General features: G+C 42.6%; 1 protein-coding gene across 1 annotated transcript in view; it reads right to left on the bottom strand.

Annotated features, from left to right (window-relative positions):
• Positions 1 to 3,507: 3,507 nt before the first annotated feature.
• FANCF (FA complementation group F) overlaps positions 3,508 to 18,994 on the bottom strand; it is a 72,647-nt gene continuing 57,160 nt past the window's right edge. The window contains exon 2 of the mRNA XM_054028768.1: positions 3,508 to 3,591. The gene's annotated coding sequence lies outside the window, so the exon portion shown is untranslated. The remainder of the gene's footprint in view (positions 3,592 to 18,994) is intronic.

Raw genomic sequence — 18,994 nt, 5'->3', positions numbered from 1 at the left:
ATCACGATAAATCAATTTAGATGTGATAAATCAACCCCCGAGCGCTCTCCTGTTGACTCCTGTACGCCAGTGCCATGAGAGGCGCAAGCAGAGTAAATGGGGGAATGGCAGTAGTCAACTCACGGTGGTGAAGACCCCACAGTAAGTCGATCTAAGTACGTCGACTTCAGCTACGTTATTCACGTAGCTGAAGTTGCGTAACTTAGATCGATTTCCCCCCCCCTCGTGTAGACCAGGTCACACTCTACTGTTCTATCCACTAGACCACTCTGCCTAATGAAATCATATTCCTTATTTTGATGATTTAGAAGAGAAAATTATTGTTTGCTGTAACTATTTTCATCCTGAGCAACCTAGCTCAAGTACTGCGTTAAACAAATAAAAAAAAAGTGGAGTGAAGATAAGAACATAAGAACGGACGTACTGGGTCAGACCAAAAGGTCCATCTAGCCCAGTATCCTGTCTACCGACAGTGGCCAATACCAGGTGCCCCAGAGGGAGTGAACCTAACAGGTAATAATCAAGTGATCTCTCTCCTGCCATCCATCTCCACCCTCTGACAAACAGAGTCTAGGGACACCATTCCTTACCCATCCTGGCTAATAGCCATTAATGGACTTAACCTCCATGAATTTATCCAGTTCTCTTTTAAACGCTGTTATAGATGAACTGTTAGTCAATGTTTTAGTAAACTATGACCAAGACCCAGGCAATCAAAGGCATGCTAGGGTCAATAGCTGAACCAACTTTCACACGGCTACAATAATTAAAACTTCTGGAGTACTGCCTGCACTAATGGAATTCATTGTTCCAGACTGCCAGTAAGTTTGGCTTTACATGATTTCATAGCACATAACCAAAGAGTGGCCTTAGAATGTAAGCATTTTAGTTAAAGTGGATAAAAAGCAAGTCAGAGTTCCAGGAAAATGGACAGATGCCAGTGACTGAAAATATCATCATACAAACAAATATTAATGTTTTTTCCCTACAAGTAGCACTTCAATAGGGTGACATACACAGTACTGCCAACCCCATGCATTCAAAATTCATGAATCAGGGCCTCCAAAATTATGAAAGGGTTTTTATTACTAATTATTGTTATAACAATTTGGTATTCTTTTTGTTTGCCCTCTAGTTTCTGAGCCCTTAGGATGCACTCTAGTCAGATTTTCAAGCTTTTCCTTACAACCATGAGAGCTAGAAATTTATTTACAAATAAATAAAAACATATGCTCCCTGATCACATGCCTCCTGCAGCTGACACTTTAAGAAAAACACCAAATATCATCTCGTGAGACGTGTGATAAAATTTTGACAGTTGGCAACACTGCCTATAGATTTAGAGTAAGGATAGCTAGGGTGGGTAATGAGACAGATTCCTGTAGTAGAGGGGTGGGCAAACTACAGTCCATGGGCTGGAGCTCCCACTAGGGGGCGGGATCTAGGGCTTGTTCCGCTCCGGCACTCCAGCCAGGGCGCTGGGGCGCCAGGGCGGGGACCGCACCACATGCCTCGGCCCCGGTCCGATGCTCCAGATGGGGCACCAGGTTGGGGGGGGCACCATGCGCCTTGGCCCTGCTCCAGTGCTCCAGATGGCTTGAGGTAAGCGCCGCTCAGAGTCCGCACCCCTGAGCCTCTCCCTATGCCCCAACCCCCAGCCCAGCCCTGATCCTCCTCCCACTCTCCAAATCCTGCAATCCCAGAATGGAGCACCCTCCTGCACCCCAAATATCTTATCCCTAGCCCTACCCCAGATCCCGCATCCCCAGTCGGAACCTGCACCCCTTCCTGCACCCTGCCCCAATTTTGTGAGCATCCATGGCCCACCATACAATTTCTATTCCCTGATGTGGCCCTCAGGCCAAAAAGTTTGCCCACCCCTGCTGTAGTATGTGCAGAGTAGGTATTTCAGCAGGATGATTCAGTGTTCAGTACTCCACATAAGTCCAGATTCTGATCCCAGTACTACTACTCATGGAGTAAAGGACTACTCAGTGTAACTAGAAGTATTAGGATCTGGGATGTAGCTTCTAAACCATTTTGGGATCCCTTTAGATGTAAGTTACTGGATAAATGCAAGTTATTATGGGCTAGATTCTGATACCTTCCAACATGTTGAATATGATCTTATACCACAAGTGCTTCCGTTGAAGTCAATGGGACTACTCATGTAGAAGGGGGCTACTCATCCACAGTAAGGGTATCAGAATCTGACCCCATGTACTTATTTATTATATTTCCACTGACATAATGATGAGTTTTTAAAATTACACAACCAGTTTGAGAACACAAAGAGTTGTCACTGCAAACAAAAGCTGCTGGAGTCCATTCTTAAACAGCTGTAAGAATTGCTATTCTAATCAGTATTTGGGGAGTTACAGCCTAAATTTTCAAACATGAGAAGTGATTTTGGATGCCTTCATTCTTCTGTGCCCAAATTGAGGGCCTGATTCTCAGACCCTCTGAAACTCAGGCCCCTCTAATGGTGTCTTTAATCCTTGATCGTTTGAGTGCATGGAATGGGGAAAGGATGTGGTGGTGATGCCCACTGGGTTGAGAATTACAAGTTGCTGTGCAGAAGGAAACAGAGGAAAGAACAGAGTTGATTCACAAAGGGAGCGGGGGGCGGGGAGGGAGAGAAAGGAGGAGGGGGACGGAAAAGGAACAAAGGGCAGAAGTAGTAATCGCTTCTTGGCTCTCTGTGAGCTTAGGGGTGAAAACATTATGAACTAAAGGGGAACAACTTTTTCCACTGAGTGATGAATTGACAATATGGCCCAGAACAAATAACACCTAATCACTATGTAGTTACTAAATAAAGGTCATAGACTACCATTGAGATCTATGCAAATCTCCTAGTGACATCAGTGAAAACTGCACTCTGCATTGTGGGGACTGTATAGTCCTGAATTTATAATCTGGCTCATGAATCAGATTTAAATATTGAATTTTGGCCCTCCTCCAAAGGAGTTTGACTCCCCTGCTTTCTAAACCAGGCAAAAATCCTCAGCTGCAGTAAACCAGCATAGCTCCACTGAAGTCTGAGGATCCGGCCTTTTAGTGTGTCTTAACTATTTAACAACAATCCCATAGTCATATAAAAGAATGAAAGCAAAACTGGGTTGATCTACACTCTCACATCAAAACCTTTTGCTCCTGGTTGTTTTGTTGGGTTGTGGTGATGGTGTTTTTTGTTTTTGTCTGTTCACAAATTAAACTCAAAGTAAAACTTGAAGGGACATGAAACCCATGCAGACAAAGGGAGAAATAAATGTTTGCATAAACCCTGCAAATCAATCCATGAACCCATGTTGTGCCAATCTACTGCTTAGCAGAAAAGCCCGAAGCTCAGAAGAAAATGAGTCAGCCATTTTCCTTTTGGATTTATTCCCCACTTTTGTTTTTGTAGTGGTTTTAGGTGTCTTTTTAAAACTGATTTTAGTTTGCAGCTAAGTAGTCCATGTTAAGAATGAGGCTATAAAATAAAATTCATTTAATTGCTCAAGCTGACAAGTTGGAAAGTCGAATGTGCTGATGCTTCTTATTCTTTGTAGTGTCATAATCTTCTTAGATTTATGTCAAGGTGAGAGTCTGAGTAGACAAAAAAAAATCTGTCAGTGCACTTGCGTAATATCTGTATGTCAGATAAAATCCTGAGCGAGACAAGGTGGATGAGGTAATATCTTTTATTAGATCAACTTATTTTTGATGGGATTGACAAGCTTGTCTCCTCTCACCAACAAAAGTTGGTCCAATAAAAAATATTACCTCACCTACCTTGTCACTCTAATACCCTGGGATCGACATGGTTACAACACTGCGTAAAAATGAAATTCTGTCTGCTTATGGTTATTAAAGAAACCATGTTATTTTCTTTTAAACAAGGTGGGTGTTAATCATCGTGTTCTGGCTAAATTCCAACACTGGTAATTACATTCTGCCTAAATAACTCCACCTCCCCATAGTTTCAGTTACAGGTACATTTGTCTTTACTTCCTGTCTTAAACTTTAGTTTAGCTGTTTTGATAAATGGGTGCCAAATTGTACCCATGCAGTGGCTTAACATCATTGACACGGAAAGCATTTAGGGATCTTTCAGTTGTATATAAAGGTAAGTTACATTATTAGAACTAATGGGTGATACACATGCATATTGACAGGAAAATAAATATACCTCTTGGTATCACTCCTGGAGGGTTTTTTTAAGCCACAGATTTGAGAAAAATTTACGTAAGAAAGAAATTGATTTGTTCTCAAAATTTACTGAATTGGTTTTCTCTGCTTTCAAATGCCACTAAAATACAATTGTTCCTAAAATTCAATAGTTCTTCCAAACCCTGAGACACACCTGAAGGTAGGAGTACTTCCAGTTTACTTTCCAGTGTTAAAACCACCAATTGGCATTACAAAGCTTTGTAATTAGAGGTTGGTAGCATGTGTTTTTCTTTGTCTCCTATTCAAACAAAGGGGCTTGTCTTGAATAGAGTTACAACTGGAATGAATTTGGCCAAAGATTTAGTGGGCCAGAACCTCAGCTGGTGTGAATCAGCACAGGGCCCAATTACTTCAATGTACCTATTCTGGTTTGCACCAGCTGAGGATCTGCCCCTTCTATTCAAACTGCAAGCTTTCAGTGTAGGATATAGGACATTTTTAGGCTAAGTGCTATACCCCACATTTCTGAGTGCTATGCTGCCATGCAGACTATAAGCCAAAGGGACAGTGCAACACAATACTAAACAAAATGTGGTACATCGCAGAAATGTTAAGAAAATGCGTTTAGACTGAATTCCCAACTCCATTATTCAGTCTACATTTCTGGTAGTAGAAAAAACAGACTAGGGTCCCATTTCAAAGAGAAAATAATGATCTATGAAAGGTCCAAAAATGTTTGAGTCTTGGTTTCCCACATGTCTAGAATGTGAATTTAAAAAAAGCTATAGGGTAGACAAAGCTTAACATCAGCAAAATATCTGAATCTGCACTGGAACATTTGCAGCATTTAAAAAAGTAGGTCAGAGATGCAGAACTAGATTCTTTCCTCTGCCAAGCTCAGCACAAGATGAGGAGGGTCATTAAGGAACCTGGGGTACATCTAAATTGCTATAAAAGACCCGCAGCAGTGTGTCTCAGAGCCCAGGTCAACTGACTCTGGCTTGTGCTATCGGGCTAAAAATAGTAGCATTGACATTTAGTTTCAGGCTGGAACCCAGGCTCTGAAACCTAGAGAGTGGGGAGGGTCTTCGTTGACCTGGGATCTGAGATCACTGCCACAGGTTTTTTATTGAAGTGTAGACATACCCTCAGCAGCCACAACTCTTGGGGCTAGCCCTGACACTGATTCAGTTTAAAGCTGCTAGCAAACTGCTTTGAAATAAGCTACTGGTTTATGGTCCTTAGCTAATTCAATCAAGTGCAGGCTTGCAATGACAAAGCAAAGCTCTATTACTATCACATTTTTTGTCATGTAAATTAATTTGTTTATATTAACTGTGAAGAATATAATTCTATTGTGAAACTGAAACATTTTCTACTGTATCAGATATAGATATTAACTCTGCAAATGCCATTACATGCAAATGGCTATTGAAATCAGTGGAGACTGCCATAAACTTTAATGGGCTTTAGATCAGGACTTATACTAAGGCTAGGTCCACACTACCCGCCTAGGGTGACCAGATGTCCTGATTTTATAGGGACAGTCCCGATTTTTGGGTCTTTTTCTTATATAGGCTCCTATTACCCCCCCATCCCCTGTCCCGATTTTTCACAATTGCTGTCTGGTCACTCTATTGCCTGATTCAGCGGGTAGAGATCGATCTTCTGGGATCGATTTATCGCATCTCATCTGGACGCGATAAATCGATCCCAGAAGCGCTCCCCCGTCGACTGCAAAACTCCTGCTCGCCGAGAGGAGGAAGTGCTGTCGACGGGGGAGCTTGCCTGCGCCACGTGGACCCGCAGTAAATAAACTTAGTTCAATCTAGGAAACGTCAACTTCAGCTACGCTATTCTCGTAGCTGAAGTTGCGTTTCCTACATCGATTTCCCGCCCCAGTGTGGACCAAGCCTAAGTATCTGAATACTCTGAACTTCTGTTTTGGCATGTAGATACAAAATATGTAGCAAGGATGGGAATGTCTTCTCTTGACTGACTTTACTTTGCAAGGAGTGGGGAGGGAAATGTGGGGGCTATAATCCCAGATGGAGATAATGGAACCCATAGTTTTGAGGGACTTTTAAGAGGAAATGGGCTATGAAACTCTGACTCTATTTACTCTGCTATAAATAAAGCAAACAAATCTTGTGATTGCAGGGCACACTAAGATTTTCACAGGCATACTCTGTCTCTGAGGGCTAAGCTTAGCCTTCAGTGTACCAGCTGACTTCCCATGAATAAAAACTAAGAAAAAGCCAGAGATAAACAAAGAAAATCCTTCATAGACAAACCAAAACCCCAAATCAAATGAACACAAATTCACTGGGTTTTTTTTTCAGACTCTTCAGTCATTTCTACCTGTGCTTACCTCCAAACTTCCATTGGTAAATCCCATTGTAGAATATTCTTTATTTACAACATTTTTCATATCCTCAGAAAAGAGCTCAATTTTGAACCCAATCATGTGGATGTTAGGCAAAATCCTGCTGCAGTTTTGGTACAATCTCAACTCAGAAATGCAAGTAATTATTCTGAAGACAGATTAGAACACTGTCGTTTATATAGGACTGAATTAATATCCTCCCTCATATATGTACAACTCCCATTGACTACCAATGTAAGACTTCAGCCCAGTTCCCACTGAGGTCCACTGATGTTTTTACTTTGACTAAAATCAGAGTTGGCTCAGGCACTAAGGAAGAGCTGGGTCCATATCTTTGTTTTTTTGTTTGTCAAAATGTATTTCTTATATTACAATAAATAATATAGAATTATTGTTTTTATATAATTCTATTCACTATACAGCTTATTGGAGACCCCCTCATAGTGGTTTCTGTTAATATACCAGTATTTTTCGTAAGACCACACCATTGACTTTTATGGCTATGTTGCTACCTTGGCTGCAGTTCACAAAACTTTTATATTCTTCCCTGACTTCAAGTAGAAGTACCATTAGCTAAGTCTTAGGATCAAGAAAATTCAAAGGGCCAGACTCTGGTTTCAGTGGAAATTGAGAATCAGATTTTCACTAGTGCAACTAAGATCAGAAATTGGCCTCAAACAGTTTTATTGAAAGTGCTCTGTCATGCCAGAAAAACATTTTACTTTAAAATAACATTTTCCAGGATACTAGACATATAGTACTATAGTTAGTAATAGGAATAAATCAGCCTGATCAAAGACCCTTCACTTCAATGAGGTTTGGATTAGCTCTATGTAGTGTCAGTTAGAATACCACCTGATCCCGCAACCCTTAGTCACACAAGTAGTCATTGCTAACTCAAGGAAACCCACTGACTAATTTTTTGTCATTGGGACTCATGTCATCCAAGGTTGTTGCATTCACCCTATAACTGTAATATCAACTGAATAATTATAATTACAAAATTCCCTAGTCTATTTTTTTTAATATTGTACTACAGTATATGTAGAGGTAAGGAACTGTGGCATAAAATGAACTTAGGTTTAAACACCACTAAGAAAAATGTCCATAGAGATGAATGAAAGAAGAGTAAGTCCCAGTCATTTTTCATTTCATGAAATTGTCTTTGATTATTCTTCTTTCTACAACTAGAATATTTTTCCTCTCAGGTTCTGAGTCACAAATTAACAACCTACATAAGAACCTAAGAATGGTCATACTGGGTCAGACCAAAGGTCCATCAAGCCCAGTATCCTGTCCTCTGACAGTGGCCAATGGCAGGTGCCCCAAAGGAAATGAACAGACAGGATATCATCAAGTGATCCATGCCCTGTCACCGAATCCCAGCTTCTGGCAAACAGAGGCTAGGGATACCATTCCTACCCATCCTGGCTAATAGCCATTGATGGACCTATCTTCCATGAATCTATCTAACTCCCTTTTGAACCTTATTGGGCTTCACAACACCCTCTGGCAAGGAATTCCAGAAGTTGATAGTGCGTTGCATGAAAAAATACTTTCTTGTGTTTGTTTTAAACCTGCTACCTATTAATTGTATTTGGTGGCCCACTGTTTTTGTATTATGAGAAAGAGTAAATAACACTTCCTTATTTACTTTCCCTATACCACTCATGATTTTATAGACCTCTATCATATCCCCCCTTAATCGCCTCTTTTCCAAGCTGAAAAGTCTTGGTCTTATTAATCTCTCCTCATACAGAAGCCTTTCTATACCCCAATCATTTTTGTTGCCCTTTTCTGAACCTTTTCCAATTCCAATATATCTTTTTTGAGATGGGGTGACCACATCTGCATGCAGTATTCAAGGTGTGGGCGTACCATGGATTTATATAGAGGCAATATGATATTTTCTATCTTATTATCTATCCCTTTCTTGTTGATTCCCAACATTCTGTTTGCTTTTTTGACTGCTGCTGCACATTGAGTGGATGATTTCAGAGAACTATTCACAATGACTCCAAAATCTCTTTCTTGAGTGCCAACAGCTAATTTAGACCCCATTGTATATGTATAGTTGGGAGTATGTTTTCCAGTGTGCATTACTTTGCATTTATCAACATTAAATTTCATCTGCCATTTTGTTGCCCAGTCACCCAGTTTTGTGAGATCGTTTTGTAGCTCTTCGCAGTCTGCCTGGGACTTAACTAACTTGAGTAGTTTTGTATCATCTGCAAATTTTGTCACCTCACTGTTTATCCCTTTTTCCAGATCATTTATGAATATGTTAAATAGGACTGAGCCCAGTACAGATCCTTGGGGGACACCACTATTTACCTCTCTCCATTCTGAAAACTGACCATTTATTCCTACCCTTTGTTTCCTATCTTTTAACCAGTTACCAATCCACGAGAGACCCTTCCCTCTTATCCCATGACTGCTTATTTTGCTTAAGAGATTTTGGTGAGGGAACTTGTCAAAGGCTTTCTGGATATTTAAATACACTATATCCACAGGATCTCCTTTGTCCACATGCTTATTGACCCCCTCAAAGAATTTTAGTAGATTGGTGAGGCATGATTTCCCTTTACAAAAACCATGTTGACTATTTCCTAACAAATTATGATCATCTATGTGTCTGACAATTTTGTTCTTTACACTAGTTTCAACCAATTTGCCCGGTAATGAAGTGAGGCTTACTGGCCTGTAGTTGCCAGGGTCACCTCTGGAGTCCTTTTTAAAAATTGGCGTCACATTAGCTATCCTCCAGTCATTTGGTACAGAAGCTGATTTAAATGATAGGTTACAGATGACAGTTAGTAGTGCTGCAATTTCACATTTGAGTTCCTTCAGAACTCTTGGGTGATCACCATCAGGTCCTGGAGACTTATTACTGTATCGTTTATCAATTTGTTCCAAAACCTCCTCTAATGACACCTCAATTTGGGACAGTTCCTCAGATCTGTCACCCAAAAAGAATGGCTCAGGTTTGGGAATCTCCCTCACATCCTCAACAGTGAAGAAATCATTTAGTTTCTCTGCAATGGCCATATCATCTTTGAGTGCTCCTCTAGCATCTCGATCATCCACTGGCCCCACTGGTTGTTTAGCAGGCTTTCTGCTTCTGATGTATTTTAAAAAAAATTGCTATTACTTTTGGAGTCTTTGGCTAGCTGTTCTTCAAATTCTTTTTTGGTCTTTCTAATTATATTTTTACACTTCATTTGCCAGAGTTTATGCTCTTTTCTATTTTCCTCATTAGGATTTAACTTCCACTTTTTAAAGGATGCCTTTTTGCCTCTAACTTCTTCTTTTACTTTGTTGTTTAACAACAGTGGCTCTTTTTTGGTTCTCTTACTATGTTGTTTAAATTGGGGTATACATTTAAGTTGAGCCTCTATTATGGTGTCTTTAAAAAGTTTCCACGCAGCTTGCAGGGATTTTACTTTTGGTACTCTGCCTATTAATTTCTGTTTAACTAACCACCTCATTTTTGTGTAGTTCCCGTTTCTGAAATTAAATGCTACAGTGTTGGGCCATTGTGGAGTTTTCCCCACCACAGGGATGTTAAATTTAATTATATTATGGTCATTATTACCAAGTGGTCCAGCTATATTCACTTCTTGGACCTGATCCTGTGCTTAGCTTAGAACTAAATCAAGAATTGCCTCTCCTCTTGCCAGTTTCACGACCAGCTGCTCCAAGAAGCAGTCTTTTAAGGTGTCAAGAAACTTTATCTCAGCATCCCTTCCTGAGGTGATATGACTCATTTACCTTTGTGGATGTTTGAAATATGAACATCATATGTTCATTATAATGACAACTTGATTAAGGAGAGAACACAGGAGTGCCCTATTAGCCTCCCTGTCAAGAGAGAGAATGGATTCTTTAGGCAGCTATGGGAAATAAGGAGTCAATCAGACACAGGAAGCTGACCTTAGGCACAACAGAAGAGGAGCTCCTATTTCCTGCTAGCTAATTTACGGATGCTAAGAATCAGATTAGTTGAGCTGTTTGGAGCTTTCCTGTCTTTGTATCTCCTCTCAGAATATGTAGCCAAGTATGCACATCAGCATAAATCTGGAATTATTTTAACTGAAAACAGTGGAGTTATGCTGGATTTAAAGTGATTAATGTGTTTAATTGTGAAGATAGCCACAGCTGCACTTGTTACCCACTACTGGAATCAGTACAGTAAAGGATGCATAAGAGGTAGAAAGATAACTCGAAATAGACAATAACAGGAATAACATCATCCATATATATTTAATACAGACCCACATTGTTAAAAGAAAGTTCAGATTGCAAAATTAAGCACTCAAGAGTTAGGATATACCAGAATCAAGGTTGCCCATGTAACCTTAATTTGGCTCCCTTGTTCATATGCGTTATGATACAGATTTTAATTACATGGTCACATACTATTTTTTTCTACAAGACCCCCTCTGAAACAGGTGAACACTTTTAGCTGAAACTTTATACACACACACACACACACACACAAAACATCAGATGTGGAAAATTTAAGCCTGAATGGTTAAAGTTTGGCAAAATGTTATAACTGAAAACTGAAAACCAGGTCTTATAATGGGAACTGTCAGACAACCTTAGCTATCAGTAGCATAAATGGCGCTACCTATAATATTGCACTTCTGTGGCAAAATCGTGCATTTGTGGGACTGACCTCTTAGGGCCTGCAAATCATTGAGCAAATTGTTGATGGCATTTGATAAAATATTCCATATGAAAACACAGTGAGAGAACCTGGCCTAGTGATTAGATAAGGGGAGTAGGAAACAAGAAACTTGGGTTCTTTTCCTGGCTCTGCCACTGATACAATGTATGATCTTCATCAAATATCTTAACACTCATGTAATTCAGTTTCCTCTTTAGTTGGGCTATAATAATACTTCCTTATCTCTCAGAGGTGATTTTGAGATTAATATTTGTCACAGCTGGACCAACACTAGAATATTGGGCCTGATACCCTTCAAACTACAGGAGATTTTGATCATGGTTCAGACTTCATAACTTGGAACTCTCTTTAATGTGCCAATCCAGAACACCAGATCTAAATAGCCCTATGATGTTATGATAAATTTGGATTTGGATCTGATTTTTCAACTTGGAAACATTCTCTAATGTTTATGAGGCACTTTGAGATTCTTAGAGGCTCATGAAATCCATATTTATTATTAATAATAAATAATCCCACAGATGCTTCAAAATGTTGCACACCGTACTGCTGGGATCTCACATTTTTCTGCTGAGACTGCTATTGTGTAAACTGAGAGACAAGGTGGGTGAGATATCTTTTATTGGACCAACTTCTATTGGTGAAGAAACAAGGTTTTCGAGCAGTACAGAGTTCTTCTTCATCAGAAGTTGGTACAATAAAAGATATTACCTCACCCACCTTGTCTTTCTCACACCCTGGGACCAACACAGCTACAACAACACTGCGAACACTGTACAAACCATCATATTGTGAGAGGATGAAGCATCAATTTAGTACAGGAGACAGTGGGCAAGACAGCAACTAGAGTACCAATAGATAAATTCTGGGCTTTTATAGATCCAGAGAAGCCATATGGTAAAGTTGATAGACAGATGCTTAAATCAGTGCTGAGGAAATATGGAATGTCTGAGTATTTAATAACTATGGGAGATAACCTATATAGGTCACCCAAAACAGTGATCTGAATATGTTTTGGAACACATGCCTCTGAAGTGAAAGTCAGACTGCACCAGAGCTCAGCCCTAAATTCACAGTTGTGTGTCATATTGATGGACTATGTCAGAAGGAAGATCCCCATGTGAAAAGATGAGAAGATGCTATATGCAATAAGGGCATCCTCAAAAGAAGGATTTCCTAAGGAAAGAGTAAACCAGTGATATTACCAGCTAAGCTGGCATGGCATGGCATGAAAAGAAGCATGTCTAAGACTGAGGTCATGTGGATCAGTAGAGGTGCCATGAGGAAACTGTACATGGAGATTAATGGAGCACAACTGAACCAGACTGACCAGTTCAAGTACCTTGGTGTCTGGGTTCCAGAAGATGGCAAGCTTGAAAGTGAGATACAGTGTAGGTTGGGGGGGGGGGGTGCTGGAAGAATGTGGAATGACATCTCAGGGGTTGTAAAAGTCCAACTGTACAGACAATAAAGCTCCCTTCAATGTTTTATGGTACAGAAGCATGGCAACGGATGTTTGAGATTAGATGTCTTTCAGCCATAAGAGGAGTTACATGAAGAGACAGATTTCAGAATGAAAGTATTAGGATGGAAGTCAAACTCTGGGATATGGACTAGGAAGCAAGACTTTGCTGGTTTGGACAAATGTAGAAGATGCATGAAGGAGACTGATGAAGGTAACATGGCAAGAGAGGGTGGTAGGAAAGAGACACTGAGGAAAGCTGAGGAAGCAATGATGGATTGCATCAAAGAAGATGGTAAGCAAGTGGACTTTTGTGCTACCTCAGACAGATGAAAATGGTGGATGTTTAGATCCAACGGCTCTAGATGAGAAAAGGGAAGAAGATGATGAAGTGTCAGCTTTACCTGCATTTAATTATTCCTTCCTCCATGACTGATTTCAGTAGGGCTACTCATGGAGGCAGACACTATTCAGCGTGAGGAGGAAAGGAGTCCAGGAGAGCTGGCTGTATTTTAAAGAATCCTTATTGAGGTTGCAGGAACAAACCATCCCGATGAGTAGAAAGAATAGTAAATATGGTAGGCAACCACCTTGGCTTAACAGTGAAATCCTTGCTGATCTTAAACACAAAAAAGAAGTGTACAAGAAGTGGAAGCTTGGGCAAATGATCAGGGAGGAGTATAAAAATAGTGCTCAGGCATGCAGGAGTGAAATCAGGAAGGCCAAATCACAATTGGAGTTGCAGCTAGCAGGTATGTTAGCAACAAGAAGGTGGTCAGGGAAAGTGTGGGCCCCTTACTGAAGGGGGGGGGGCAACCTAGTGACAGAGGATGTGGAAAAAGCTAATGTACTTTTTTTGCCTCTGTCTTCACGAACAAGGTCAGCACTGGGCAGCACAGTATGGGGAGGAGGTGACCAGCCCTCTGTGGAGAAATAAGTGGTTCAGGACTATTTAGAAAAGCTGGACGAGCACAAATCCATGGGGCCGGAAACACTGCATCCAAGAGTGCTAAAGGAGTTGGCTGGTGTGATTGCAGAGCCATTATCTTTGAAAACTCATGGTAATCGGGGAAGGTCCCCGGTGACTGGAAAAAGGCTAACATAGTGCCCATGTTTAAAAAAGGGAAGAAGGAGGATGCAGGGAACTACAGGCCAGTCAGCCTCACCTCAGTCCCTGGAAAAAATCATGGAGCAGGTCCTGAAGGAATCAATTTTGAAGCACTTTGAGGAGAGGAAAGTAATCAGGAACAGTCAGCATGGATTCACCAAGGGTAAGTCATGCCTGACTAACCTAATTGCCTTCTATGATGAAATAACTGGCTCTGTGGATGAGGGGAAAGCAGTGGACTTGTTATTCCTTGACTTTAGCAAAGCTTTTGATACGGTCTCCCACAGTATTCTTGCCAGCAAGTTAAAGAAGTATGGGCTGGATGAATGGACTATAAGGGGGTAGAAAGCTGGCTAGATCATCGGGCTCAACGGGTAGTGATCAATGGCTCCATGTCTAATTGACAGCCGGTATCAAGCGGAGTGCCCCACGGGTTAGTCCTGGGGCTGGTTTTGTTCAATATCTTCATTAATGATCTGGAGGATGGCGTGGATTGCACCCTCAGCAAGTTTGCAGATGACACTAAACTGGGAGGAGTGGTAGATACACTGGATGGTAGGGATAGGAAACAGAGGAACCTAGACAAATTAGAGGATTGGGCCAAAAGAAATCTGATGAGGTTCAACAAGGACAAGTGCAGTGTTCTGCACTAAGAATGGAAGAATCCCATGCACTGCTACAGACTAGGGACCGAGTGGCTAGACAGCAGTTCTGCAGAAAAGGACCTAGGGGTTACAGTGGACGAAAGCTGGATACGAGTCAACAGTGTGCCCTTGTTGCCAAGAAGGCTAAGGGCATTTGGGGCTGTATAAGTAGGAGCATTGCCAGCAGATCGAGGGACGTGATCATTCCCCTCTATTTGACATTGGTGAGGCCTCATCTAGAGTACTGTGTCCAGTTTTGGGCCCCACACTACAAGAAGGTTGTGGGAAAATTGGAAAAGTTGTGGAAAAATTGCAGAGGGCAAAAAAAATGATTAGGGGGCTGGAGCACATGACTTATGAGGAGAGGCTGAGGGAACTGAGATTATTTAGTCTGCAGAAGAGAAGAATGAAGGGGATTGGATAGCTGCTTTCAACTACCTGAAACTAACTGAAAGGGGGTTCCAAAGAGGATGGAGCTAGGCTGGTCTCAGTGAAGGCAGACGACAGAACAAGGAGCAATGGTCTCAAGTTGCAGTGGGGGAGGTTTAGGTTGGATATTAGGAAAAACTTTTTCACTAGGTGGGTGGTGAAGCACTAGAATGAGTTACCTAGGGCGGTGGTGGAATCTCCTTCCTTAGAGATTTTTAAGGCCTGGCTTGACGAAGCCCTGGCTGGGATGATTTAGTTGGGGATTGGTCTTGCTTTGAGCAGGGGGTTGGACTAGATGACCTCCTGAGGTCTCTTCCAACCGTGATATTCTATTATTCTAATTTCTATGATTCTAAGTGTGGCAGAATCTGGCTCTCGTTGAATAAGGTAAAGGACTGTATAAATCTCTCTCCAGAACATTATGTTCTAATTAATATTAAAGACATACAGACATAAAACCTATTGGGAATATTCAGAACAAATGACTCTGCTGAACCACTTAGGTCTGGCCCTTTTGAGTTCTTGCATTTCCATGTCACTATTTTTAGTTCAGCTCTCGTTCTGGTTATTAAATTCTGTTGAATAGATTTGCATTGTACGGCTCACATGCTTTTCATGTAATAGATCCCATTTGGTTACTTTTGGTTACTATTGTTTTTACCCAAATAATTTGCTTATTTCTCCTTTTGTTTTCCACAGTCCTAATTCCTAGATCCTAGTCTCTTGCTTCTGTATTTCATGATAGATTGTACAACAAGGTGTCTATTTTTTCAGTTGCTTCTAAGGGTATGTCTACACTAGCAAGTTTTTGTGCAACAAATTATACCACTTTTATTAAAGCACTGGTATTAAACTGCTGTTGCGTGTCCACACTGTGCTCCTTGTGACGGTGCAACGCATCCACATTGGCAGCTCTTGCAACGGCAAAGACAGCAGTGCATTGTGTGTATGGGGGGGGAGAGACAGTGTGTTTTGGGGGACAGAGAGTGTGTCAGCATGCTGTCTTGAAACCCCGACATCAGCCCCCACCTCCTTCCCCAGCTCTCTCTCTCTCTCTCTCTCTCTCTCACACACACACACACACACACACACACCTCTGCCTCTGTGTTCAACAGCAGGAGCATTCCACATTAATGGTTTGCTTTGTGTCCCGGAGCAGATCAGCACAGCATGCAACAGCTGTCAGAAACAGAAAGGGGAGGGGCTCATGTCTCCAGGACAGCGGAGCAGAGTGGCCACTTGAGGGATTATGGGACACTTCTGGAGGCCAATTGATTGCTTTCTGCGCTATAATGTGTTTACAATGCCAATACAGCGCTGGAGCCTCTGCGCTTTAAGGCTTACGACTCTCATCGAGGTAGTTTTTTGCAACGCTGCAACCGAGGAGTTTCTGTGCACTAAGTGGCTTGGCAGTGTGTACACCTCGGGAGTTACACCGCAGGAAGCTGCTTTACTGTGCAGTAACTTGCCAGTGTAGACAAGGCCTCACACTTTCAGAGTCTTTGTTTGGAAATTGTTAAAACTTCCTTTCACCATATCTCCTTAACTTCAAATAGGAAGATGTTTTAATTAAATTATGGGTTAAATTCAGCTTGGGTTTATGCTGGCTTCTGCTTCCCATGTAGATGTTTAAAAATATGTAGGACCATTTAAAAAAAAAAAGACTTCTACATTTAGGCGTGAAATTTCAAGCAAATACTGGAAGCTGTGCACACAAACAGGATGTACCTATTCAAATCATGTAGTCCAACCAGCACACACATTTTATTATTTCTGCAAGCTAATTGGATAGTCTGACTATAGGATTTGCAACTGTATAACTCTTGAAAAACTTTGGGCATGGCTACACTTGCAGATGTAGAGCACTGTGAGTTAAACCTGCCTTCGAAGAGCGCAGTAGGGAAAGCACTGCAGTCTGTCCACACTGACAGCTGCAAGCGCACTGGCATGGCCACATTTGTGGCACTTGCAGTGGCACTGGGAGCGATGCATTATGGGCAGCTATCCCACAGAGCACCTCTTCCCATTCTGGCACCGTGGCTTGTGGGAAAGGGGTGTGGAGTGCGGGGCATTCTGGGTCATGTCCCAAAGCCCCATAATGCATTGCATTCCAGCATTCTCTTTGCTTCCATCCACCTTTGGCGCCATCTTTCAACGTTTTTTTGTACTGCGCGCTCTCTCTTCCCTTTCGGTCTGCGGGAATGGAGCCCCAACTGCCAGTACGTCATGTTTGGCAGTCCAGTTATTCCTTATGATCCAAAGTGACACTGAGAGCTCTAATGATGATATCGGCTCGAGTAACGCATATGACACGAGTTTGCTTGTGGCATTCACGGACATGCTCACCACCATAGAACACCACTTTTGGGCTTGGGAACCAAGCACTGAATGGTGGGATCACATCGTCATGCAAGTCTGGGATGACGAGCAGTGGCTGCAGAACTTTTGGATGAGAAAAGCCATTTTCATGGGACTGTGTGAGGAGCTCGCCCCCATTCTGCAGCGCAAGGACACGAGATTGAGAGCTTCCCTGACGGTGGAGAAGCCGGTGGCTATCGCAATCTGGAAGCTGGCAACTCCAGACAGCTACCAATTGGTCGCTAACCAGTTTGGAGTGGGAAAGTCGACTGTTGGAATCGTGTTGATGCAAGTTTGCAGGGCCATTAATCATATCCCACTCAGAAGAAACGTGACTCTGGGTAACGTGCATGACATTGTGGCTGGCTTTGCACAAATGGGTTTCCCTAACTGCAGAGGGGCAATAGACGGCACACATATTCCAATTCTGGCACCAGCCCACCTAGCCTCCGAGTACGTTAATCGGAAGGGGTATTTCTTTATGGTTCTCCAGGCACTCGTGGATCACCGTGGGCATTTCATTTACATTAACGCAGGCTGGCCCAGAAAGATGCATGACACAAGCATCTTTTGGAACACTGGCCTGTTCGGGAAGCTGCAAGCCAGGACTTTTTTCCCAGACCAGAAGATCACCGTAGGGGAAGTTGAAATGCTCATTGTGATCCTTGGAGACCCCGCTTACCCTTTAATGCCGTGGCTCATGAAACCCTACACAGGGAGCCTTGACAGCAGCAAGGAGCGGCTCAACAACAGGCTGAGCCGGTGCAGAATGACTGTGGAGTGTGCTTTTGGCCGTTTAAAGTGCCGCTGTCGCTCTCTGTATGGGAAGCTGGACGTGGGCGATGACAGCATCCCCGCAGTTATATCCGCGTGCTGTACCCTCCATAACATTTGTGAAGGGAAGGGTGAAAGATTCACTCAGGCATGGAACTCGGAGGTTCAACACCTGGAGGCTGATTTTGAACCAGGGGCGGCTCTAGCTTTTTTGCTGCCCCATGCATGGCCAGCAGGCTGCCTTTGGCGGCATGCCTGCGGGAGGTCCGCCGGTCCCGCGGCTTTGGCCTACCCGCCACTGAATTGCCGCCGAATCCGCGGGACCAGTGGACCTCCCACAGGCATGCCACCAAAGGCTGCCTGACTGCTGCCCTCGCAGGGACCGGCATGGCGCCCTCGGCAGCTTGCCGCCCCAGGTACGCGCTTGGAATGCTGGTGCCTGGAGCCACCGCTGATTTGAACAGCCAGAGAGCAAGGCTATTAGAGGGGCCCAGCGCAGGGCTACAAGGATTAGGGATGCCTTGAGGGACCAATTTGAGTCTGAAAGCCACAAGTAATGTCTGGTGCCTTGTACGGGAGTGAAGTGCAGTGGCTCCAATGTTAGTAGGAATCTGTGTTTGCTACGCTGACTTGCAGTGCCTGTTGCTTTCCTGGGCTAAGGTATCTTTTACTATATGCAATAATAAAGAATGTTTTCAAAGCCAAAAAAACCATTTATTGAAAAGAAAATTCATTTATTGAAAAGAAACACAACTGCTTGGGAAACAGAAAGGGTAAGGGGGTGGGGTGGGGAACGGTACAATCACAGATTTGCGTATGTCCTGTCTGGAGTGCTGTGCAATGAGTGCTGCACTTCAGGATGGTTATACTGCAAGGTGATGGGGGTTGAGTGCAGTGGGTAAGGGTCGTAGTTTTCAGGGATGGGTGGTGAAGCTACAGGTGTTGGAGGCAGCTGGTGGCGATAAAAACCTGGTTGTTGGGGAAA

The sequence above is a fragment of the Malaclemys terrapin genome, chromosome 4 (genome assembly GCF_027887155.1).
Source record: "Malaclemys terrapin pileata isolate rMalTer1 chromosome 4, rMalTer1.hap1, whole genome shotgun sequence".
NCBI lineage: Eukaryota > Metazoa > Chordata > Testudines > Emydidae > Malaclemys > Malaclemys terrapin.
The sequence above is the reverse complement of the archived record's forward strand: the minus strand, read 5'-3'. Positions and strand labels throughout refer to the sequence as shown.